Source organism: Dromaius novaehollandiae, chromosome 2 (genome assembly GCF_036370855.1).
Source record: "Dromaius novaehollandiae isolate bDroNov1 chromosome 2, bDroNov1.hap1, whole genome shotgun sequence".
Lineage (NCBI taxonomy): Eukaryota > Metazoa > Chordata > Aves > Casuariiformes > Dromaiidae > Dromaius > Dromaius novaehollandiae.
The window spans coordinates 38,720,556-38,746,344 of NC_088099.1; the positions used below are offsets into that span (position 1 = coordinate 38,720,556).

The window sequence follows — 25,789 nt, forward strand, 5'->3', positions numbered from 1 at the left end:
ACAACTAATGTTAAATGCAGGTGTATACCCCAGGCATAATGTCGTTATATATGCCAACATACATAAAAGAATGGAAGTTTTCTCATGGAGTTTTTTCCTGAAAACATGCATTCATGCAAATGAAGCTCCACAAAAACAGAAGAAAATGAAGGTGAGAAGCATGGGGGATAGTTCAGAGCCCTGAGCTGCCTTGTTGCATTAGACTGCTTTGACGCCCTTATGTGGCCTCCAGAGATACTGTAAATTTCCTTGGAAGTGTGATTACGTGGTAGTAGGGCTCTTAATTACATTGGACTGAATTATCTTCCATATTTATTTTCTGTTCATGTTGCCCATAACTCTTCAAGCCTACAGTCTGCAGCGTAATGGACGGTAAGTTGGAGACATGTAAAACACCTACCCTTAGCTCTGGCATTTAATGCCCCATGTCTAAGACACTATATCCTGTATTTTAAATCCAGAAGGAAAAGGGATTGGCTTTACCTCTTTTCTTACCTCCAGGTTTAATTCTCTTGTGCCATGAGAGATTTTAGAGGCAGGATGGGCATCTGTGGGCTAATCCCACAGATTTTGCCTAATTTTGCCACCAAATTTGCACTCTAAAGACAACACTTGTAGCTGTACCTCAGGAACCATCTGTTCTGCACTGCAGACCTGTGAGCAGAGGTGCAGGCAGGCAGAGGTGTGGCAAAAATTACATCTGCATTTGAGAGACTCTTTTTCTAAACATCAACTTCCATACTAATGTGTTGTTTTTCTGTATGTTTTATAAAATACAAGTAATCTAATGTTGTTTTACCTTTGAGAGGCTTCTTTCAGCACCTCCCAGAAGATGTGCTCTCCTCTGACTAGGGAGTGGCACAAGGATGTCGGTGGGCTCCTTCTCTGGTGCCTTTCGTGGGCAGCTCTGCTGGAGGGCCCCAGTGGCAACCCATCATGGTCCATCAATGCAATGCTCCAGGGCATGAAGTCCCATGGCAGGAGAGAGCTGTTCCCTCTGGGGTATCGTAGGGGCACAGGCGTCCAGGGAAAGGGAGGGGGCAGAGCAAGAGTGGAGACTGTAGTGCCCAGTATTTTAGGATGAAATGCGTGGGGCTCTCCCTGGCTTCTCCAAACAAGGGGTCCAAGCAGGCTGGCATGTGTGTGCTGTGGGGCTTTTCAGGGATGCTTTGGGTAAGGTGCAAAGCCCAAGAGTACAAGATCCAGAGAAGCAACACTGGCAGGAATGGAGCTGCCATGGGGACCCCCATAGCTACACAAAAAAAAGAGGAGGATATCAAAGAGCGCTAACCCAAGATCCACGATCCCTGGCTTTCACACTCTGGATCTTAAATGTACAGGTGGTTCTTATGGATCATCAACCAAACATGAGTTAAAAGGGGAGATGTGATTAGTACTGCACTATTTAATGTATGCAGGCAACCCATTTCAGCTCTAACAGTAAAGAAGAATGGCTCTAGCTACAGACACCCGCTACAATGGCAAATTGCTTACACCTGCTTATCATATGTGGAAGGCTCTGAAGAGGCAACATGCTACATAATTGCTAGGCATCATCACAATTAATCATTTCCTGCATGGAAACTGAAATATGGTAAATATATTGGTTGCAACTGAATATTATCACCTGATGCAGACACTGCTCACCTCTCTTTGCTTGTTATGCCAACAAAGAAATGTGCATGACGCCGCCACTTCCTTTTCCTCATCTGGTGTACGAGGAGCCTGCATATTTGTTCCTGTGCTCTTGTAATGGTCTTCTCTGCCTCATCATCTCCCCAGGCTGGATCCTGTTCCAGATCTCCAAGAGAAAATGCTTTAGCTTCAGCTGATGATTTTTTTTCCAGAGGGAGGCAGCTAAATATTTGCTCATGCACATGCCATCTGATGGCATCCCTGGTAAGCAGAATGTGCTGTCTTGAATCCCATTCAATCCCATCACAGGGGTGAAGTAAACATCTCTTCAAATATTAAACTCTTTCCAGGCTTTAGTAATGCCATGACTTCCACAGCACTTACTTGCAACTGCATTATGTGAAATCACTGGTAAAATATATGTTGGTCTAGATCTGGGCTCAAACCCACACTTTGTCCTCCTTATATTCAGCTGGGTCTTTCTGCACAATTTGGGCAAGATCCTCCCCCCTCTCCAAATTAGGATCAGGGCCATGGGGCAGGCACCACCTTGTGTAGGGAAAAGAAGATATGTTTCTTAAAAGAACAATGTAAACTTTTTAAACTTTTGAACTTTAAGTTAGTCTTAGTTATGCAGAGATGTATGGACTCTGCTTTACAAAATCAGACCTGATTCTTACTGCTTTAGATCTGTGTAGTCAGGTATCAAACACAGTTCTTATATCAATTTAGCAAGGTCAGTCAAAAAAATTTTGCCCCTAAGCTGGCAACATTTGCAGTGTTTTCCAATGGAAGTAACCATATCACCCATGGATCTATATTACTTTAGGTACGCTGATATCATTAAAGCAGCGATATTTTTATGAATGGAAAGGACCGTAGGGCTTGACTACACAAATCTTGGTAGCAACACCTGGTTGACTGGTTAGGATGGTTAGAAATGATCATCAGTTTATCATTTTAGGCTTGGTTTGGGAGTTTCCTGCTCTTCTACCATGCCTTCCTCCCTGCCTCCCACACCCTCTTCTGCTCCGAATCCTTGCTTATGTATGTGTCTCACCAGCATCTAGCTGAGGAGTAGAAATGACCAGGGCAGACAAGCAAAAGAAATGATAATCATACTTTATTTTTTACCAGTTGTGCTTACAAGGCAGTATCAAGCAACCCTGGTTTACACTGTTAAGCTTTGCCAGCAAAAGCAGCAAAGCCCCCTGTGGAAATACAGCTTATACTGGCAAAAGGAGTTTTTTTGCTAGCATATTTAGACCACCTCTTGGGATGACTTAATTTACACTGGCAAAAGGCAGGCTTTTGCTGGGTTCATTCCTAACCGTGTGTTTGTTTGCTTGGGGTTGTGGGGGTTGTGGGTTTTTTTGTTTGTTTGTTTGTTTTGCCAGCATAGCTAAGTCAGCTAGGGGTGGGGAATTTTCCCCTTGTATCCGCACAGTGAAAATGTTCCAGTATAGACCTTAGTAATTAGGACTTGTGTTTCTGCGATGTGAGGGAGGATGGACAATGTAGTCTCAGATTTCCTGCAGACTTTGAAGGGGCTTCAGCATTTCACAAAGCTAAATCCTACTTGACTACTGCAGGATTCCCTGAAGCTAATGAAATGATTTTAGCCTTCAGACAAAACACAGATATTCATGCTCTAGAGCTAGTTTCTTTTACTGTTAGCAGCACATGGAGTTCCCAAATTGTGGAACAAGAAATATCTCCTCAACTTAAGGCAGAAAACCTACAGGCAGATGTGTTAACTAGAGGCATCTATCAGATGGGATATTGCCACTGGTTTCAAAGCCCACAGAACGGGGTTTGATTTCATTTCAAGTCCATTTGATTTCAGTGGGCTTCAGCTAAGGCCTTTGGTCCTTGAAAGAGAAAAGCTCCACACCACCTCTCTGCTGTGCTTCTGATGGTGTTTGACCAGTTCTGGAGGGGCTTCACAGTGCAAGAGCAGCTCTACGGCTCTTCTGGTTACGCTTTATTCTTGCTGTCCTTATTTTGTAGAACTCAATGAAACACAGAAAGCCGGATGATGAGAAGGATTTGTGTTGAACAAAACAACCTTGGGAGGTGACTTTCCACACAGCTCTACTGCTGGAAAGTATAATGGTGTCTTGAAGAGATGGCAATGCAATGCTGGTAGAGACAAACCTTTTTAATGTAGAAAGCCCGTGCCACAGCTGATAGATAAAAATGAAAAGATCCAGGCATTTTGAAAACTTTCTGCAATACCACATGTCCTGTTTTGCTTACTGTATTCCCCTCTATGCCCTATCTCCATTTTCCTCATCCTCCTCTCATGCCACCCTGCCTGCAAGGGCATAACACTTGCCCTTATTTCCTGTCGAAAGAACAAGAATAACAGACTAGCCTGTAAATAAACAGGAAAACTTCCCCACAGCTGACAAGGCTTCAGAAGTTCAGTAGGTTATTGAGATAATTAGCAGCCTCATTCTCCTCCTGAACAGAACAGATTTTAGAAGGATAGAATCACAGAGAAACTTTTTCTCCTGTAAGCAGCACCTACACCTGTCTTCCACGCAGGGAGTTATCACAGCAAAGTGGCATCTAAGGCACAGTTTTTTGGCTCAAACCATACAAGGATATCTCAGATATCCCAAACACAACTGGACCAGTACTTTCCAAGGCTATCACTGAATTGATGATATCTCTTGCCAGTGTTTTCCCACACTTTCTGACTGTTTGTGAGGGGATATGTTAAGGCCCCAAAGCTAAGTGCATCCTGGTAGATTTAATGTGCTTAGCTGTGGTCTCCGGCACTGAAAACTGGTATCGAAGGTGGACATCCATGCTATTAAACTCTTCTGCCCTCAAAAACAGAGTGGCTGCCTCTAAGTTGCCCTTTAGGAATGGTCCCAAGCCTGTGCTAACTCCTGAACATTGCTCAGGAGTTCTTTGTGAAAGTGATTTGGTCAGGGATTGCTCTAATGATCTAATAGTACAGACAATGGAGTTCCAGGATCAGCACTGTCTGCTCAGGATGGCCTGCCAGTCCTCAGTGGCCTTGGGTGTCCTGAGGGGCAGAACCAGCCCCATCTCTCCAGGGGGGCTGAGAACAACAGAGTATCTGTCCTGGAAAGTCCTCTTCTGTCTGTCCATCTGCTGAGCAGGATCAAAGATAGACTGATTTGCTGAAGAATAACAAACATCACAACCAAATGCAAGGAGTGAGTGTGTCTGTGTTGGGAAGGTCTGAGTAAAGACAGGTTTTCTGGAATCCTGCTGTTTTCCGGTGTTTTTCCTGCCCAGGGGATGGTTGGGAAGCCAGGAGAAGTAGGTCAGGACAATCTTGGCTAAGCAGTTTTTCAAAGGAAGTGAAGCATCTTAGAGCTGTACTGAGATTGCCAGCTCTAGCTCCTTGGCTCAGTTTGCTTGTTGTGACATCTAAGGTGCGCTGCCTCTCCAGAGCTCTGATCTGTAAAATCAATGGAGAGAAGAAGCTGCGTCTTGGGCAGTGATTGCAGGCAGTTTGAATGCGGGCAGCACCATCCACCTCCTGCTCCCTTTTATGAGATTTGGACCTTACTTGCAGATGGAGAGATGGGTGCATTGATGGTAGTATGAAATGATGTTGGTTGGTAGCAAGGCAGGCATGAGCTGAGATTACAACTGTTAAAAGCAAAAAAGAAAACATTCATAGAAAATGTGTAGGAAGCATATACATGAAATCTTGAACATTAAGACGGCAGAGAGATGTGCTTGATGTTCAGTGGATTTTCTACTTCCTTTGCTGAGATATATGGATGCAAGAGTGGTGCTAAAAATCAGATCCCATTCCATTATTAGGGTTTAGGGGTTTTAAGTCTTTTTTTTTTAATCAAAGAGGCATAGTTCTGTTCTACAATGTTGCACACAACATAACAAAAGATAGATTCATTTCAAAGAGAAAACGTTCAAGGTTTTTACTGAACAGATAATATTTTACTGCAAGCATTTCAGCGGAGATGGATCTGTGGGGACAGTTTTCCAAATAAAGGAGGTGCAGAATCTAACTCAGTGAGACTATTCTCACCATATATTTTTACTGATATAATGTGTATATATATACATTCTCTTTTCCCCCCATACACAAGAAGCATGGGGGCTGAATTGTGTTTGGGCAGGAGGGTTATGCTTTGGCTGGACCAGGGCAGGGCCACCACTTGTCTTCCCTATAGCCTTTGCCCCACTGAGGGACCCCTTTGTTCCAAGCCTGCACGAAGAGACTCTCTGTATGGTCTGTTGATGAAATTTTGTTACGTGCTTTGCTTATTTAGGTTCCTCTTCTCTTGTTTGTTTCCCATTTAAATTCTAAACAGTGAACTTCTCAAACTATTTGGTTTTGAGGGAATCAGTACATTTAGCCCCCTGTGTAAATATCAATCTATAACAACAGGTATGAAACACTATCAGTATGGGAGCATAATGTAATAAACTTCAATTTGTTCCCTTCCTGTTTACCTATTGGAATAAGCTGTTTCTTGTTTAAGCAATATTTTGTACCGTTTCGAGGCCTCAGCTCTTGTTTTGTTTGGAGTTCTTAGTATAACACAGTTCTGTGACTCTCAGGATTAAATGGAAATCTGTTGGCTATTTCCTGCAGCAAACCCACTCCATTTTGTTCCTATTGGTCTAGACTGTGCCCTTACTGGCTGCAAGGAGGAATACAAAAGCAGAGTAGTGTCCCTTCGTTTTGCAGTGCTATCAAGGGAGACAAATGTGGGCCTTAAGTTGGTGCAGGATGCAATGCTGGTCCTTTGGGAGGTCCTCTGGCAAGGCAGCAACAGGTAATGAGGAGCCTGGGCTCCACTCAACTTCTTTCTGGCCAGGAACATGCTACATGTGAATGGGCAGAGTGAGCCTGTGGAGAGACACAGTAAAATGGGGATTCACTAGGGAGGGCATGAGGAAGGGAATATATGTATCAAGGTCCTAAGCTACCCTGGGCTGAGGAAAGCTACACGGTGCTTCTTTCCCAGTTTTTCCCTAACAGCACAATTAATATTGCTGAAGAGGTGCTCAGCAGTATGAAAAAGTGGTATGTCAGGAAGAAGATATGGACCAATGAGACAGCTGAGTCAAATGAGCTGTGTCATGGCCTGGGACTCTATTTTTACTCTAATTCTACTTGTATTACACTGCTAGTGATATCCAAGACATGTGACACCTTTGGGCCCCATTTTCCCAATTTATAAGAGATAAGATGATACTTACCTGCTTTTATATCCACACCAAGAAAAACAGTCTGCTCCTGGATCCTTGTTGTAAGGAGTATGCAGCTGAGTACTCCACTCTTTCCAGCACAAGGTTAGCTGCCAGAATGAGCTCCTAGAAAGGAATTTAATTAAAACTGTCATCTCCAACCATATTGTAAATTACCCATTTATATGTGGCAGGGGGAAGTGCTTTCACAAGTGTCTGCTGTATGTTTCTTAGTAAGGCATCAGCAAAGTCTGGCAACTATCTACTTTAATATAATTTTAATGTAACTATCTACTGTAATGAAAATCCCTAAAATAATATCATGGTAATAGCTCAAAACAGTTAAACACTATTCTAAGCTGTAGGATTTAGAATCATTACTGTAGTATCATTTTTTAAAGATATTATGTCTTCTCTGTGGGATTTTCAGGTTCTTATTAAGCTTATAACACATATTAGCCATGACTACTTCATTACACCCATTTATTGAATGACCTCAGACATGTCAGCTACCAGATCCACCTTTGCTCCTCTCAGAACAATAGGTTGGGTGTTATTTAAGAGAGCGAGAGATTTTTGGAAAATGTTGCGCCTTGCAATAATATTTAAGGCACATACCTTTGTAGGAGACATAGATGTGTTTCCCAGCTGTTTTCCTTCTTTAAGAATTCCTCCTGGCTGAGAAAGATTTAAAACACAGGAGAATCGGCATGACTAAGGAGGGAGGGAAGGAGGGAGGTGGCGTATTGAGATACCATCGTGATGGAATCAGAAAACCCATCTGCACAACAAACTGTCATTTCACTGACTGAAAACTGAGGAAGCCATTTCACAAAGAGTATAGATACTCAGTTTTGTTGCCACTTCATTTTTGTAGGTTTCTGGGATGACTTTCAATTTTCATGAAATGTCATATTAGAATCACTATCGACTCTGTCATCAGGTCTTCCTTGTACTCACGAAAGTGTTTTCCCTTGTGAAGAAGTTGGGTGGTATGATTTAACAAATAGTTTTGATTAAGGGATGGATAAGATTCCCATTACAGTTGTTACAAATATGTTGTGAAAGCTGAAATATGTCAATGACAGGGAGAGTTTTCTTTTTGGCAATATTGTTTCGAGTTGAAAAAAAAGAGCTACTTTAATAAAGAGTGAACGAACCTGGCTGACAGAAGACTTTGAGAGATCTACCCTGCAGATCCCTGTGTAGGAAAGCGCAGTAGGAAAAAGATGCGGGCAGAACATCCCATGGTGATTGATCTGTGGCTGAAAGGGAGCTAAAGAGCATCCACTCCAGTCCTCCAGAAGTTGAAAGGGAGCCACAGGAACATCCAGACAGCCCAGGCAGGAAAAATACAAACTTTTGCTTTGTTGTCTCCTTGTCACACCTCATAGCTTTGATCTTCTGGTAATCCAGGAGGCATCACTGCCTACAGCATATGCTGTCAGGATGCCTCTTTTCATCCACCATATGGATAGGTGAGCTACTCAACTTTGGTTTTATGCTGTTTTCCCCATGGAGCTGATGAGACAATACTCTTTTACCACAGGGAGTATCCATGAAAATATGTTTCAATTTATATAATGGTCCATCTGCCAGTAAAAGAAGCAGTATAAAAAACACAGAGGTCAGGGGCAGATCTATTATAAAAGGACAGCATATGGCAACGCAGCCATTAGATGAGCAACTCACACTCTTGAGAATGCTTTAGGACTGACAAGGGGTTAAGGCAAATGCTGGTTCAATGCTAAATTCAAGACTCAAAATGAAAGAATGTAAATGCATTGTACGAGTGTGTTTTAAAATAACAATTTTAAACAGCCATAGGGACTCTATGCAGGAGAGACTGAAAAGTTTTGAATAATGCATGCAAGATAATTTCCAAAATCACCCTTTAACTAGTACCACATTCTTTTCACTGTCTCCATATTCATGATTCACCATTTGCTAATCCTGATGCATAAGGAATGAAGATAGCCCCTGTGGATAAGACCTAATGGACACCATCCTGGAATAATATACAGAACTCAACATCCAGACATGTGTCTTCAATTTAAAATAATTCAGCAATCATGTTCAACCAGAACCTGATTACACAAAATGGGACTTTTTAACTCCCAGACTTGGATCAAATTTTAAGGCCAGAAGAAAAAAAAGTGCTATATTTATACATTCCAGATACTGTGGTTGAGTTATCTGCACACAAATTTAACTGTTTCTTTGAGCCTCTTATCAGCTCATCTGCAACTATTTTAAATGCTTTTGCGTTACCTGCCCTTTGTAGTTCCTCAGTGAGTTTTCCAGCATTCCAGGATTGTGATGAATGGATTTCCTGGATCTGGAAATTAATTAAAAATGAAACTGAGAGGCCATGGTCCATTATAGTAAATTGCAGCTTTTTTAAAACAGTAACTGCTACATTTTTTGCTTTTTTTTTTCTTTTTCTCCTCATAAAGGCTGAAGAGGCAAAGGAACCTGACTCAAAAACAATAAAACAACAAGCCTGAGTAAAATGCCTGACAGTCTCCCTTTGCAAAAGCTGTGGCATCACTTTTTCCTATGGTTCCACTCTTCCTCTGTCACCTGCCTTTCCTTCTAGTATAGAAGAGGCTATTAGCATCTTTTTTCCTGGGCTGTAACAGAAACTAAAGGAAGATCTGATCCTTTAGACTGCCTGGCCCTGAGATGGTCATAGGCTAGTAGCATATTTTATGAACAGAAATAAAATTCAAGTGCTGGTTAAATACCTGTGAGATTTATTTGTTACTGCTATAAGCCAGCTTCATTGTCAGAGAGAATTACACTCTGGTTTAGTATTTAGATAGGGAACTCCACTGAAATCGCCGAGGATCCCACTGGGGCCCCTGCAGCTCTGGTCTCTTATGACTAAAGATGAAAAGACTGAGACAAGACCGAGGTGCAGAGGTCCCAGGCTTGCCTCTTTCTCCTTTTCTTTCATGGCAAGACTAGAGCTGAATGAATCTTCCTTCAGCTCTCTCGTGCTAAAAGCCAGCACTGCCAGCTGGCTTGAGAGTCTTGAGAGTAACCCATTTTTTCACTAAGATTAGACCTATTGGGGTCAAGGACTGTCTCGTCATACGTTTCAAAACAAGTGAGATTGGGCCTAGGTAAGAGCTGGAAACACTGACTCGCAAGCGATGCCTTCTTTTGCAGGTTTGGTCATCCTCTTGTCTTTAGGTGTGAGTATTTCTGGGAGGTATCCTAAGGCACCATCCTTAAGGAGGCTGCCTGTTTATGGGGGCTGCTATTTCACAGAGAGCTGTTCAATTCCTAGACAACATCTATTGCTAGAGTAAATCATACAGAGGCCTGTTCTCCCCCAGTTTCTCTGTGGTGCTATCAACTCTGAATATTTGAATTTGTATAATTATCCTGGTTCCAGAAGGCACTCAGCTTTCATGTGCAAGGAGCTAAGTTTCTGGTGCTTGTGGTCAACTGAAAAGCTTGAAAACAGCATCATCATGTAATTTATAAAATAAGTAAAATGATAAATTAAATATAGCATTTTTAATCACTCAATTTTAAAGCCAGTTTCTCAATATCTGAGGACATAAGCCATAGGGGTTGAAAACTGCAGGTCGCTAATGTCACTTTTTTTCCTTATTTCAGTGTCTTTCACTTGAGACATTTCTTTGAAATGCATTTGCTCTGTGTGTGTGGAAAAACATCATTCACAGCATGAGAGGTACCTTTTGCTCTGTCCTCAAGTGATCTGCAACATGATAATCTGAAGCCAGGAGCAGCAACACCTAATCAGTAATCTGTTGGCATTGGAAGGGTTTGATCATAAAGTCGTGTGGGAAAATGTCTTCCCCTACCTGTGAAAATATTCACAGGACTTTTGACTTTGTTCCCTGCCCTTCCTAAATCAGGAGTAAAAATCAAAGCTGGAAAAAATTCTGCAATATGATTATAAATATTTCAGATGGGTTAAAAAATAATACATGTTTTGATTAATTCCAAACTCTTAGTATTAATGTCATTATTTTAATATTTTATAGAAATACTTCTTTTTCAATAGCACACATTTTCAAAACAAGAAATATTATTTTGAACCTAAAAATGGATGTACTGTTCAGTAATCACAGGCATGGGATACTTCGACCATTACAAAACATTTTCTTTTCTTTCCCCCTTCCCCCAAAATATTTTTCAACTGGGACACCAATCCAAGCGGAACCTCCCCTCCCAAATTGTTCCAGGTTCAACAGAGATGTGGTTTTTTCCAAATCAACTCTTTTATCAGAAAAACACAGCTGGGATGCAGCTGATGGTGGGAATGGAAAGGCATGGGTTTTTTTGGTGGGGTTTGTATAAAACCCTCCTAGGGAAGAGGGACACATCCAGCCCCCTCTGCTCCCGCAGGCACACAGAGCCCTGAGGATGAGACTTGCTTTCTGAGTGCCAGGTACTTGGCCTGGTGATGGTGCTCTCCCAGATCTTCTTGGCATATTGTAATGTTCCTCTGAGAGTCTTTGTTCCCTCCTTGGGAGCTGAAGCCAGAGTATATATTTTAACAGAAATGTAAGAGATTAAGAATATACAGCTCTTTTACTTTTTTGTCATGTGGCTCTCCCAAGAGGAAGATCCCAGCCAGAGTAACTATCTCACTTTATAGATATATGTAAAAAGACAGAAAAAGCCCCATATTCTTTACCCTCCTCTTCCTCCCAGCTGCTGAATCCTGACCCAGTGAACCCCATTTTTGCATTAGTTCAGACAAATAGCTGATATAAACATATCTGAAGCTAACCTCTCCCAGGTTTTCTTCCAAGCTGACTCTTTCTCTCTCAAGCCAACTTCAACTTAGCGCTTCATCATGAGAGCACAGGCCAGTGCTCAGCAATGAATGTCACCGTGGTCTTTCTGGGCTGGACAGGAGCCTAATGGGTACATAGCAGTGAGGTCATGAGCTAGGAATGGGGTTGTTTTGACAGTTGAAAATCTCTGGAAAATACATCCCAGACAGAAAATAAATTACTTGCTTCTAGAAAGATATGTACACCACCAAACCATATGAAAAGACACAGGTAGTGTTATTAGTTACTGCCAGGGAACAAGAATTGTGTGTGGTGCGTGTTGCCAGGAAATTAGTACCAAACTGTCACAGATGTAATATGGTACTTGGGCAGGAACCATTCCTAATTCTGGCTTTTTTTTTTTTTTTTTTTTTTTTTTGGACAAGTAGCTTCCTTAGTTCCCTAGATGTTGCTTGCTGCTATGTTCCCTAATGGATACCATGGCTCTCCTGGGCTAGAGGAAAAGTTCACTGGATTCACTTGTCTCATTTTATCCCAGCTGAAAAGTGGTGATGATGACATTAACCCCTCCTGTAAGGCACACTGACATTTTTTGAGGAAGAACTTGTGCATCAGCCCCTGAACCAACCTCCAACCTTTGCACTGCTGTTTTTAAAGGCCTTGTACATAGTTAATGGTGACATAAATTGCTTTGAGATTTGGGACTAGAGGTTCTTGTTGCTCTTTGACTGTTTTGATTTGGAGGAGGAGCTTTTGCCTGAGATGTCCTCAGAATGATCCTTTCTAGGTTTGGCCTGACAGGTACATGTCCTCCAAGTCTTTTTGAGCAGTGGGTGGCCATCACTACAAAGAAGAGGGGAAGAGGCCAATTTCCCCATGTGTTGGCTGTGTTTGTTATGCGTGGTTGCACAGCTCCCCATCAGGACTTTGCGAGGGAGTCGGGGCCAGTGCTGCAGTCCAAAGAAGCACCAAGTTGTTTGAATAGTAACATCACCATAGCAGTACTAGAGACTTATAAAAGGGTCAGGCGCAGGCCTGATAGAGACCCTTAAGGAATAATCAAAGACATCCTCCTTTAAATGAAGTCTCATTCAAGAAGAGAACAAGGAATAGTGGCCAGAAATGAATGTTATGCTGTAGCAGCAAGTAAGAACAACCCATCCCATTGTTTTATTCCATCCTGAGTGCAAAATTATTGCTATTAGTGGTTATTGTTGCACTGTTATTAATCACCAGATGATTTGATATTGCAATTGCCTAGAAGAGACCTAGTTGTTGGCCAGGCCTTTGCCGTGATAGGGGCTGTGTAAACACCAGACAAAATTATGGTCCCTACCCTAAAGAGCTGACAGTGTTGGCACCAGCATCTTCACTTACACCAAGGTGCCCCCTTTATAGCACTAGAAGGTCAATAGGTATGGACTCAGTGGGTGATGAAGAAGACTTCAGCACTCTCTTTATCCTCTGCCTCCATCTCCCAGTCTGTGCTGCCATGATCCCATGTCATGCTTTCTCAGCAGAGGGCCCCACGAGGGCTGGCTGCTGCCTCGCTTCCTGCAGCAGGGCCAAGGATCCCTTCACAGTGTTGCACTCACTCCTGTCCTCCAAAACACCATGACAAAACTTTGCTTTCCCTAACCTGTCCCTGCTTCTCCTTTGCTGGCCTGACCAAAACCAACCACTCTGCTTTAAAGGCTTGTTGTGTTTCACTGACCTCTCTGGCACACGTACGGGCTCCCAGGAGATATTGAAGGCTGTTTGCCAGATTACGCCTAGGCATGCTTGTATTTATATTGCTAAAAAGACATGCCTCTCCCAACCCCTCTTTCATACAAGCAGTGTGATAGTTCATTCATGCAGGTGGGCTGAGCAGTTGCTTCATTCCTTCACGTGAAGACTCAAAGCAGTGGCTGGACAGCAACAGAAAGAAAGGTCTTCCTTAGCTCCATGTTTCTCAGGAAAATTTAATTAGATTTTTTTTTTCCCTCTGTGATGGTTACTGGCTTTATCTGATTGTTCCCATCTGCTGGCCATTCCTCAAAATTCAACACAGTGATGTCATTCCTCTGCAGTCTGCCCAATCTAGCTAGCACCAGCCTTTGGCCAAAAAGGAGCCAGTACATTGCACACTGACCTTTTTGTTTAGACCCCACCATGTCTCTTCATCTAGAACAAGCTTTTTTCCTCTTTGTAAGTTCTCTTTCCAGACCTAACATTCCCCCTCCACTGCCAGTCGATCAGTCTCAGAGTAGCTGAACTCACACACTCATCTAAATTTAAAGGCCGAGTCACCCCCAGGTCCCTTTTCATGAAGCCTATATTGCATTCATATTTTCTTTTAAATACCCTAAGCAAACTTAAGAAAGGCCACCAAGGACTAACAATGCCTGAAGAAAAACCCTGCTTGCATATGTAGTGCTTAATCAGAAAGCTCATTTGTTTGATGGAGTTGTTAAAGCCCCCTAACCCCCATGAAACAGTGATTTCAGGACATTTAGAATGGATTAATTAAAAGACCAAGACTCCAGGTTTGAACCAGCCTGTGTTAAGTAGGATAGTGAAAAGGCCAATGAAAAACAGTCTTTTGCACCCCCAGGTTTTCTGCTGATATCCTGAGCCGTGTTTCAAGCCAGAGTTTGGTGCTGACTGAAAAATAGGGCTAAAAAACCAGGAACCAAGTGACAATGCTGGGTAGAAAAATGTTTCTAGCAACATACTCCAGTCTCAAAGGCTGCTGTCCTTTAGCTCTGAATGACTCTGTGCCTTCCCCTCCTGACCAGACAGAAGAAAGAGAAAGGTACCCCTAAGTCCTTTGGGTTTTCATTTATAGTGCATGACAAATCTTATGAACTCTGGGGATACGTTAAAGTCAAAGATTTCCTTAGTGTATTGTATGTAGAAATGCAATTTTTCTGTACCAGTAAATTACAGAGCAATTTCCTGTAAGAGTGCACATCTGAAACACTGAGGAGGAGGGTCCCTGTCTTGTGAAAACTTTGCACTAGGCAGTCTTTGGGGGCCACAATTAATGGCACTTGGAATATAGGCCTTGAGAAGACCTGAGCAAGGAAGGATTCATTGAAGGATGGCTCTAGTGGGTCCCAAGAGGATCCTACCCCAGATGGGTCGAGGTGGAATGGCAAAAAGAGGTCCCAGCTGCTTGTAGGAGGTATGGCAGTGAAAGAGGCCTGGGGAAGTGAAGGTGCACAGAGATGTGACCTGGGGATTCTTGAGATGAGATGTGGAGCAGGAAATGTGCATACAACCCACTGGTATGAAGTCCTGAGAAGCTGCAGCAGTGGGAAAGCCAAGGGAAGTCACAAGGGGTGGGTCATTATTCCTGCCAGGGACAGAGGAGTGATGAGCTTTCTGGTATTTGTGGAGGGAGAAGGAAGTGCATTTCAGTGTCAGGAGGAATCCTGGCAAGTCATCCCTGCTCCTCTGAAACAACCTTTTCTTCATAACATCTGAGACAGCAAATATTTTATGAAGAGTTAAGGTCACCTCTGAAGTTTTGACCTCATTCCCTTTGAAATTGGTTAAGATTAAGCGATTTGGCTGAACCTAACAGATGGTGCAGTAAACTGGACAGGCCTCTCCACCCCCCAGCCTTGCAGACAGGGAACACACTGTACTGGAAGCTGGGTAGGAGCCACAGTCATTCGCTGCTTGTGGCTCTCAATAGGGAGACAAACCCAAAGGCCCCAGGATCCTTCATCTAGATGTAGACATGAACACCTTTGAACACCCACTGCACTGGAATGAACCCAGATCTAAAAACCTAATGCAATCAGAGCGTGCTTGCTACTTTTATCTAGTGATTTTTGTTTTTAAGTGTAATTTGGGAGGGGGGACTTAATGTTCCAAACTGCCACTGAAGTGGGGAAAGTATTTTTTAACTCTCCTATTTAAAAGTGATCTTAGCCAACAGCAACCTTACACCTGCTTTAAGAGCTGACAGAGTGAATAGGAGGAAGAACTACAAGAAAAATTACTGTAAAATAGCACAGAGATGCATTAAAAGAGCAGCCTTGCCAGGCAAGTGTTCCTGCTTGGTAGGCAGAGTGCAGACCCCAGGCGATTGCAGAGCTCGGACTGCGGGAACAGTGGAAACTTGTTATTCTGAATGGCTGCATTAGTGGTGGGGCAGGTAATGATACTGATCCTTGAGGCTCTTCAGTGGCTAATTTATAGCACATAACATTCATACTTGGGGGACTGTTAGGACCAGGTAAAAAGATGGCACCTTGCCCAAAGACATTAACAACAGCAACAACAACAAAAAGGCAACATGCAGAAGAAGGGTAGGGTCTAGCAAAGAACCACGTGTAAAACGCAAGTGCAGGACTAGTATATCTCGAACAGCTTTGGGGCAGACTACAGACATCTACCTCAGAATTGCGTCATGAGGATGGCTATGGGGAGGAATGGTTTGGGAGAGCTACCCATGTTTTTCCTTCACATAAGAAAAGAGATATCTGAAAACTACCCAGTGTCTACTAGTTTCATAACACTTCTGGCAACAACTCTGAAATTTAAAGGAAACTCTAAAGCTTTCAAATGCAGGTAGACATCAGTCAGTCTTGCCCTAAAGAAGTATGGCATGCAAATTAAATGTCAGGAGGCAAGCTGCTTCATGATAGCAGTTGCTTGCCCTCCTCTCTTGGACTGAATTCAAAGCCCCTTCAAGTCCAGGAATTCTTTTCAGTGACTTTTACACATTTAAGATCAGGCATTCACTTGCTTCCTGAGTTGAGATTTTTCTTTTCTGGGGGTTGTTCTAATGCTACAGTTCATCCAGCATAACTTGCCATCAAAAAAAACCCCAAAACATTTTGTCAACGTAGTCTTGAATCTGTACAATTAAAATCCAGTTTAAATATATTAACTGATTAATATTAACAGAAGGGGATGTCTTCAGTGGGCTCATGAGACATAGTTACCTGCAGTCAGACTCATTGACCATGGATTCCTCAGAGCCCACAAAGTAAAGCATTCAAAATGCCTGAAAGAAGTGGTCTCTTACATAGAAATGGCCCCTATAATGCCACAATATTAAAATTTTCCAGATGTCATATTATGGGCTCTATCCATTAACTTCCTTTTTGTTGTCTCGCAATGTGCACAGTGGTATCAAGCTTTCTCAGTGAACAAGAACTTTTCAGGGAAATTGTCATAAAAAAGAGAAGGAAAAAAAAAGACAAGAATGACTTAGATACTTGGATTTGGCAAAAGTTTCACATTACGGAAGTGATATTGATCTAAAAACCTCTTATGTTATTATCTAAGTAGTTTCCAATTGTTCCTGGAACTATTATAGCGTGAAGACCACTGCCAGTTCCTTAGAGAAGGAAACTAACTCATTAGAGTTGCAAGAATTATCTGAAATTGAAATTCTCTGACATCTTCATGAAGAAAAAAGGTCTGTTTCATTGCAAACAATTCGGATTTTAAGAGATTATGTCAGGTTGTAAATGTCTTTGCACTTGAGGGAATGGCTTTTCTGGTAATAATGTATTTCTAATTTTCACATAATAAGCCCCAAGAATTGATGACTAGAAAGACATTATAGTAATGGGGAAGGCTCTGCTACAACATTAGTACAGATTTTGAAGTTGTAAGAGAAATTACTTTGCAAGAAATTTGCATGCAAAAAGCTGGAGCAATGAGAAAATGATGTAAGAACTGTTAGGCGTGGTACTGCCCTGCTGGATTTCTTGATGGGAGCGGCTTTTTGCTAGGGTTCCTCAGGATGTGCCTGTTGCAATGGTAAAACTTCTGCAGCCACATGCATACTGGCACCACATCTGAAATCAGATCTGGAAATGTTATAGCTAACTGTGAAGACTTTTAGCCACTGGGGATCCAAAACATCCTTAGCCAAGAATGAAGAACAAGGTGTTAGAGCAGCTGAGACCAACCACAAGAAGAAGAAGTTATAACATCTTTTGACACAAGATGCGATGGTTTTATTCATCTCAAATGCCAAGCGGCAAATCACGGACTTTGTAATTTACCATAAAGAACACTGCTCTCCTTAGGGTAACTTTTCTGATTTCTGACTGTCACGTGTGCTACAGCCCAGGAAAGGTCAATCTGCTGGCAGAAGCTGCTAGGCAACCACAGCATGTCTTTAGCATATAATCAACTGAGAGGAGCTGTTAGACAACATCCATATGATGTCTGAATAAGACATGCCTTCATCTCTACGGGGAGAGAGATTGCTTCCAAAGACCCTCCCATGACCACGCACTGGAATTTAAACCTTAAATAATTCAAAGCTATGATTATTCTTCTCACTTATCTTCATAGTTTCCAACATTTTATTACTCATGACACAACATTTGTGACCCTGTACTTATTTCCCTTTGAAATCCTAATTAAGAATTGCAATAAGAAATGACTTCGTGCTAGTGCTGGCAATTTGTCTTTTCTTGTAAAAGCAGCCATATTTTAATGACCCACATAATAGGTGTGTGTAACATACATGTCTAAGTGAAACCCAGCACAAATCCAAATGCAGGCCAGTGCTGCCAGCAGGTTAGAGAGATCCTCTCAGCTTCAAAGAGGGTATGGAAGGAGGAGCTAGGTTTTATAATTTGCTGGTTCTGTGCTATCCTTGGGGGCATGATATATGGCTAAGCATTGTGTTATGATATAACAACACGAATGTAATTTAATAACTTGGGTGTCAAACGGCTAAGATTTATGGTCAGTGAGGCTAAATGTTCACAAAAGATTGATCTAGAGATGCAGTCCTATTGGATTAAGAGAGAAAAACTGGCTAATACAACATTTCAGACAACATATCTCTGTGGGACTGGAGGCTTCACATCACTTTTTGCACTGTATTAATATTTCCTTGTTGCATTTCCAAAAACTCTCTTTCTAATTATAGTTTCCTGGGTTCAATACGTGCAAATTAGAAGCACATTATTATTTCGTAACTAAAGTGTATGAATTGTGTGCTCCTGTAGACAACAGGCTGTGGAGTCAGCCAGATGTGGCTCCTTTCATCTTAGTGCCACTGCAAATGTTTGTATGAGCAGCTTGCAGGGTCTCTGAACAGGACAGGAAGATCCAGTCCATGATGAGTGGGCAGATGCTTTCTATTTTCCAGCAAAAGAAAAATGAAGCAAGCTTGCTAAAGCCTTTCCAAATCAGTAAGCTGGGGGCCAGGGAAAGGAGTGCTGTGGGGATGTCAGGCACCACCAGACTGACCAGAGAATTGTGTATCATGAATCTGATCAAGGCTAGGGACCTGTCCAGGCCCCAAGGCTGCTTCCAGGCTTTACTGTCTCTGCCCACCCTGGGGCCTTCCCCCACCCCCAGCCCCAGGCCCCTATTTCAGCCAGTCCAGGGCTGGCAGCCCTATGTTGCCGCAACTGAGTGCCAACACTCAGCCTCTGGTCCTGACAAGCCATAGCTCTCCAGCTCTGCTGTGGCTGCTCGTATCTCTTCGAAAAAGTTTCCTGAGATGGAGCAAGCATCTCTCTGGTGAGAGATATATTTACAGCACCAAAACAATTTAGAAACAGAGAAGCCTGGGCTGCTGAGAAAATGGGAAATTGATTCTGCTGCAGTCACGATAGCCGCTCACCCTGTGGCATGGTGCGGTTTAGCAGCAGGACTCCTACCCTGTTATCCAATCCTGGAGAATACACCTTATCCATGGATTTATCTGTCTATCCTCCAAACCCCGGTCAACTGTCCCAAGGCCAGTGGAGGCTCCCTCTGCAGGCAGGACCTGACTGCACGGAGCAGTGTGGAGCACAGTGTGCTACAGGCACTGCACCCACACACAGCCTGCCCCACGATGGCCACCAGGTGAAATACTGGGGCAATGTGAGATGTCTGCAGATGCGCCAGCAGCCCCTGTTACCGTGGGCTGGGAAAGGACTTTGCTGCCTTCACCTGCATGTGCCAAAGCTCTCTTAAGTGAGTGGGGTGACCTCAGTGTTAGAGAGGTGAGGGCTGGACCCAGCTTTGCTCGTTATTTCCCTGCAGGTATCGCTTCTCCCATGCTCCCATTCTTTAGTGACTTTCATGCAACCTCAACTCCCAGTGGAGTGAGCCCTATGTTTGCAGGGCAAGGTCATCTGCACTAGTGCTGGATGGACCAAACACTTACAAAGCCATGAAAATACTGTTGTATAGGTAAGTATAAATGACATCTCATGTGCCATGTGGTTGAGATTTGGGTCAATACTTTTCTTGCCAGGTAAGCTTTGGGTTAGTTTTGTTTTTCTTGCTTGTTTCTTACTGTGGTTTAGAGACCAAATACTGTCCATAAGTTTCTTTGCAGCAAAGTAAGAATGCTAGTATTTTAAACTGTGATATTTTTGGCAAGAGGCATAATCCCATTCTGTTTGAAGAAGGCCCCAAGGGCCCTAATGCTTTCCCGCCATTAAAAGCTGCAGCTTCTTGGGTTTCCTTTCCCTCCTCTCTCCTCTTTTTCTTATCTACCTTGCTCCAGTATCCAGAGTTCAGTTTCCAGCTCAGCTGTGGGTTGCCTTTCCTGACCCTGGGTAAGTCGCTCAGTGTACTTCAGCTCCTTGTCTGCAAAAAGGAGACCTTGCTTCCCCATGGGAGGTTCAAGAAGACTAATTCCATGAATGAGCAGGAGGCAGCCAGCGCCTGTGGCATTGAGGGATCTATAAATACTAGACAGAGCCCTACCTTCTCAGCTCCATCCTTCCTTTCTCTTGACATTCCGCTTCCTCTTCCCGCTTGTCAGTGAGCCCTCATCCCCAAAGGACCTCCTGAGTCCTGAAATCTCTCCTCTTCTCCATCACTTCCCACCCCTGACCTCCAAACAAGCTTCCTGCCGTGAGTGCTGGTCCCCATGGGGAGCGACTGGGGCCTGGCACTCTCACCAGCTGGCTTCTCCATTCGGAGCTGACACATTCCAGGGCTTCCTGGGGTCAGTGGCAACCCAGAGCGCCTCCCCACTTGTCTGCAGGGATGATGCGGGCTCCGGCATGCTGGAAGCACCAGCCGGGCCCCTGGAGTTTAGCCGGGTCTGATGAGATTCCAAGATGAGTTCAGTAACTCACACGGAGCTAGACCTGCAGCTTCGTCTGCAGGCAAGGGAGGCAATAACTCTTGTACCCACCTTCACAAAGCATTTTGAGACTCACGCTTGATAAATGCTATCTTCAAAGGCTGAGGGGTTTGGGCGGTGAGGGGGGAAAGAGGAAGGCATGGTTTATGATGTATTTATTAATTCCAGCCCAAGTAACCCTTCTGGTGGGGAGGTGAACCAAATGGAGCTTCCTTCCCATGCTGATGTAATTATTGTGTTTGCATTTGCAAAAATAATAGAAGGTTTGGAACACAGATTGGCCTGAGGCTTAAGCCAGCCTTAAATTTTTTTTCAGCCTAACTCCTAATCAGTTACTCCGTACCTCTGTGGTACTGTCTTGGCTATGCTGATTTACTGGTCAGTTTTACTACTGGTGTTGTAATACATATGTAACAGGGGTTGTCACTGCTTGTTGGCATTTAAGGTAAGTGGTTTCCTAACATTGTGTTTAGGATACAGATAATACCTGCTTTTTTGAGCAGATGCTTTATCTGAATGTAATTAATGAAAAGGCATTGGACTAGATCCAGGGCTCCATGAAGTCATTGCTCCATTCGTGCAAATTCAGTATTTATCTGGTCAGTGGACTGGAAGAGTCACTGTAACAACCATGCCTGCCTCCGGCCCAGAAGGGACATAACTGCACTGCTGCTCCCCAGACATCCCTCTTAGCCTCAGAAGACGGTGCTTGTCTTGCAAAAATTTGTTAGGATCACCTTGTCCCTGGCCTGCACTGGGCACACCTACCCTGCATGATAGGACATAAGCTATTGGCTTGTAGATCTAGAGGTACTTCAGTATTTCCGTTAACACTGACAGTGGGAATGCAGCTTGCTGCGGCACGTATAGCGAGAGGCATGGCAATAAACCATTTCCTACACGCACTGCACCCTCTGCATGTTGACGTGCTGCAGCGCGGCTGGGCCTTTTACAGTCGTTAAGGTTTGTTAAGAGAAACACAGCATCCTGATGCGAAAGAAAACACAAAAAATCCCACTGAAACAGGGTGGGAAATTAAAAAAAAAGAATTTTAGTTGCAAGCATATTTAGGTTATTTTATTTTTATTTTTTAAGGCACTTGACGCAAGTCGAAGGAGGCGAGCCCCCGGCGGAGCTGCGCCGGTCCCGGCCGCCGCGGGGCCGCCACGAGGTGGCAGAGCGAGGCCGGCGCTGCGCCGCGGTCCCGCCGCGCTCCCCACAGCGCCTCCGCGTGTCTCCCGCAAAACCCTCCCGAGAAACGCCTGCAGCTTCCCCCGCGGCTGTTTGCACCCGCTCACGCTGCAAGGATTTATTATTTAAATTGCTCTCCGAAGTGCATTTGCGCGCGGCGGCAGTCTTTTTTATTAATTAGTCGTGATTTAGCTTAATCTTACTAGCTGTCGTGGCGCTGGGTTTCTGAAAAAGACTGCACAAGGCTTTAGTTTTTATTTCAACTTAAAGTGCAGGCATTATAACTAAAGCGCATGGATTTGTTATGACAGGAATTAAATGCGATTGCCATCAGTTTAATTATGGGAAATGAGAGACAGTAAATATGTTTGCAAATGAGGAAGAAAAATCATTGTAGCTAAAACTAGAACAGCCTCAGTAAATCAGGGATGCAGCCTGGACAGCAGAAGATATGCTATCTAGGCAATACCTGCACAGACCACGAAACAGACTTCTGAGGAAGAAACATCTTGGGAGAGCCACGGGTGAGAGAGATGATCTGGGTGCTCCTGGCTTGGATGCTAGGAGAGGTCCAGCTGGAGGCCCTCTAAGTGGTCTTCTGAATAAAGAACAAGGACAGGTCTTGGTCCTTGAAACAGGGAAAATACTGAATTTCCAGATTAAGAAATGTTGCAAAAGCATGGAAACAATGGAAGTGCAAATATATTGCACGAAATTTGTTGTAAAGAGTGATTAGAGATTAAAAAAATAAGTGAAAGGCAAGCAGTTTATCTATCTGATTGGAGGATGAGTAGTCAGTGAGATTGAGTTACCAGAAGCAGAATCTGAGCACTGGGACAGCTGAGGAAGAGCTGATGAACACTGCGACCCCAAGCAGAATGTCCTGGAGAGATACCCCTTTTACCCGAGAGAAGAAAAGCTGAGGAAGCAGGTATGTGCAGGGCCAAAAACTCTGCCTTGCAACTTTGAAAATAGAAGTGCCTTGACTGGAGACAATATGGCTTATAGTACATGTCATTACACGTGGTATTTTTGAGGTAAAGACATCTAATCTTTGAGAAATGTTTCCTAGAATAGAAGTGCAGCTGATATAGCCAGGTAAAGGAGCAAAACGGGGGGGGGGGGGGGGGGGGAGAAAAAAAAGGTGAGAGAGAAACTGAAGTACCTTCCCTGACAGGCACAAGTAAGAGCTCTATTCAAAGAGAAAGGGAGACGCTGCCTGGGGTTTTTGCAACGAAAGACGGCCATCAGTTCGCCTTTTGGACACCAGGTGGATGTATAGCCTAATCACAGGCAGGATGGAGACAGACCAGGCTGGTCTAAGCGCTATCATACATGAGATGAGGGAAACAGAACCATTTTATATCCCAGTGCAGCAGTTATTTCAGGAAATGAAAAAGCAGCAATTCAGGCAGTGACAAAAGACAAACAGATTTCCACTGAAGAGGAGGAACTCTGCACCATGACTTTCACAGGTCCAAAAGCACAGAAGAGGGCTGCCAGCCATTCGGCTCCCATAGTTTCAAAGGCCACTTTGGTTCCAGCTGGATCGGGATCAGCTGCAATATAATATCAGCAATGCTGATGAGCTGGAACTGGCCAGCCTCTGAAGGGGAAGTGTCATTACATCCTCCAACACCCACAGGGGTGTTTAAACTGCCCAGTTCTGAGAAGAGAGCTGTTGGGTGAACTGATCCTAATGCACTAAGCACAGTGCTGGAGCAAATCCCCTGCCTGGTCCTGTCCGACTTAAGGAGATCCTCTGGGCTGCCTGGCTGCCCAGCGATGCTTGCAGTGCCCTGTGGCAGGTAACGGGCACAGGTGGGCCCCTACTAGGACCACCATCAGCTGTCTGTAGTGGATGAAACTCATACCATGGGAGAAAGGGAAACTGAGCAAGAGGCAAGCTGGACTCATGATGCCCATCAGTGGCTGCTGCTAAGGGATGTGAGGCTGACCACAGACTACCTGCAGCAAGGGACACTGGGATCAGTGCCTCTGGGCATCTGGCAATGGGCTCTCTGCTGAGCTCCTTTCTCTTTCTGAGATAGTGTCTCAGGAAATGCCCAGATCCATGGAAATGTCCCGATGCTCTGCACATGTAACACAGTATCGTGAACCCATAAGGCAGCTGCCACACCGGGATTAGTCAGAAGGCCCAGATGGGGATCTTAAAGCATAAAGATAGTATAAGATTTATGACAGCACAGATCATAAAGCAGTGCTACTCAGTGGATCAACATGAGCTACAGGGTGATACTGGGAAAGGGAATCTAGCAGCATTGCTGGTATCAAGCCATCAGCCTGTAATGTTTGTAAGTAGAGATGCTGTGGATACAGCAAGAGAATATGTCTGGGCTGTGAATGACCCGTTTCCTGTGCTTCTTTGAAGGGAACATTTTTGCCGGTACACCTTTGGCCATTAGTGCCTTCTGACAATAAGTCATTGGAAAGCATAAGCTGCCATGGACTGCACTCATATGACTCCATCTGATGCTAGACTGCAGTGAGAGGAAATGACATTGCCCAGGGAAGCCTCTACTGAGACTTCACATATCTTTTATGCAGTAAGAGATACAATCTATCAGCCCGCCTAAAAGCCCTTCTCAAAGGCAGTGCTAGACAGTCTAATCAAGCGTCACGCAGAACAGCGTACTGCAGGCAGTAAAATGCTTAATATTTTTGGGCTGGCACAATCATCTGCTGCTGCATTTGCAGCAGATGAGTTCTGTCTGCTGAGGGATGAGAATAAAGGTTGAGGTTTTACTTAAAAGCACTAAGCAATAATTACAGCAGGTTTCAGATCTGGAGTCATAGGTGGCATCATCTTACTGAACTCCACATCTAGACTCTGGGCTCCCTTTTCAGTTAGTGAAGGTGTAATCAATACAGGCAGTGAGTTCTAGGTCATAATTTGCTTTATCTTAAAGTACTTCTCCAAACAAACTCAATGTGCTTTAAAATGGTTTCTTTCCATTGGCTTACAAGGATCTGCAAGGGCCTGGTTCTTCTGTAAATACCTACACTGTATATATCTAAATTTCAGAGAGTACAGTCTTCTCCCATGTGACTGGTCCATACTTTGCATAGCAGGAAAAGACCTGATGGTGACTGACAGGCAGAAAGTATATTCAGTAGCATGGTGTGAATGCCTGAAAAAGGGCAGATTTGGGACAGTACAGGACATGCAGAGAGCACAGAGGAATACAGAACACAAATGGGTGTGCTGTTTCAGCAGCAGCAGATAGCTTGACAGTATCATGAGATATGAGCCTGATCCTGGAAAAAGGTGAATTTTAATCCTCCTACTGTAAGCCATGCTATTTTTTCCCTCCATTTCCAAGCAGGAAGGACACTGCCCAAAGGAAACTCAGGCAAAGACTGAGAACAATACATTGCAGTGCCTTTGGCAAGGTATGTCTGTCATGACTGTGCTCAGACAAGGGACCACAGGATTCCTCAGCAGAGCTCAACCGATTCAGCTCTGAATGAGAATTTGAGCTCAGGCTACCCACAAAGCAATGGGAAGCCAGGCATTATGAGAAGCAAGAGACTGTTAGTCAGTTAAATCAGATTGTTAAAATAGGCAGGAAGGCAGCTCTTCCTGGCAGTGTGGGAGTCCAGAGATCAGATAGCAACAGAGCACAAAGATGGATGGGTCAAAGCAACATCAGATCTATTTCCCTTGAGAGAGAGCCCATGCAGCACAGCTGAGTAATGCCAAGCAATGCACAGAAACACTTAACAAATATTTGCACAGAGCTCCCAGGAGTCATACAATGAGGCTGTTATGTACAAGTGGATAGGGCAAGGTCCAACCACCACATAAGCACCCAAAACAGAGACAGAAGTCTACAGCCCAAGCTGCAATATCACTGTTGATGTTTACGGGCTTAGGGCAATAGTGAGA

General features: G+C 43.8%; 1 long non-coding RNA gene across 1 annotated transcript; it reads right to left on the reverse strand.

The window, feature by feature from the left end:
- Nucleotides 1–2,747: 2,747 nt before the first annotated feature.
- LOC112985300 (uncharacterized) lies at nt 2,748–7,517 on the reverse strand. The gene is made up of 3 exons (XR_003259722.2): nt 7,462–7,517; nt 6,856–6,969; nt 2,748–5,271 (listed from the first exon to the last, which is right to left on the reverse strand). It is a non-coding gene; the product is annotated as an uncharacterized LOC112985300 (long non-coding RNA).
- Nucleotides 7,518–25,789: the final 18,272 nt, after the last annotated feature.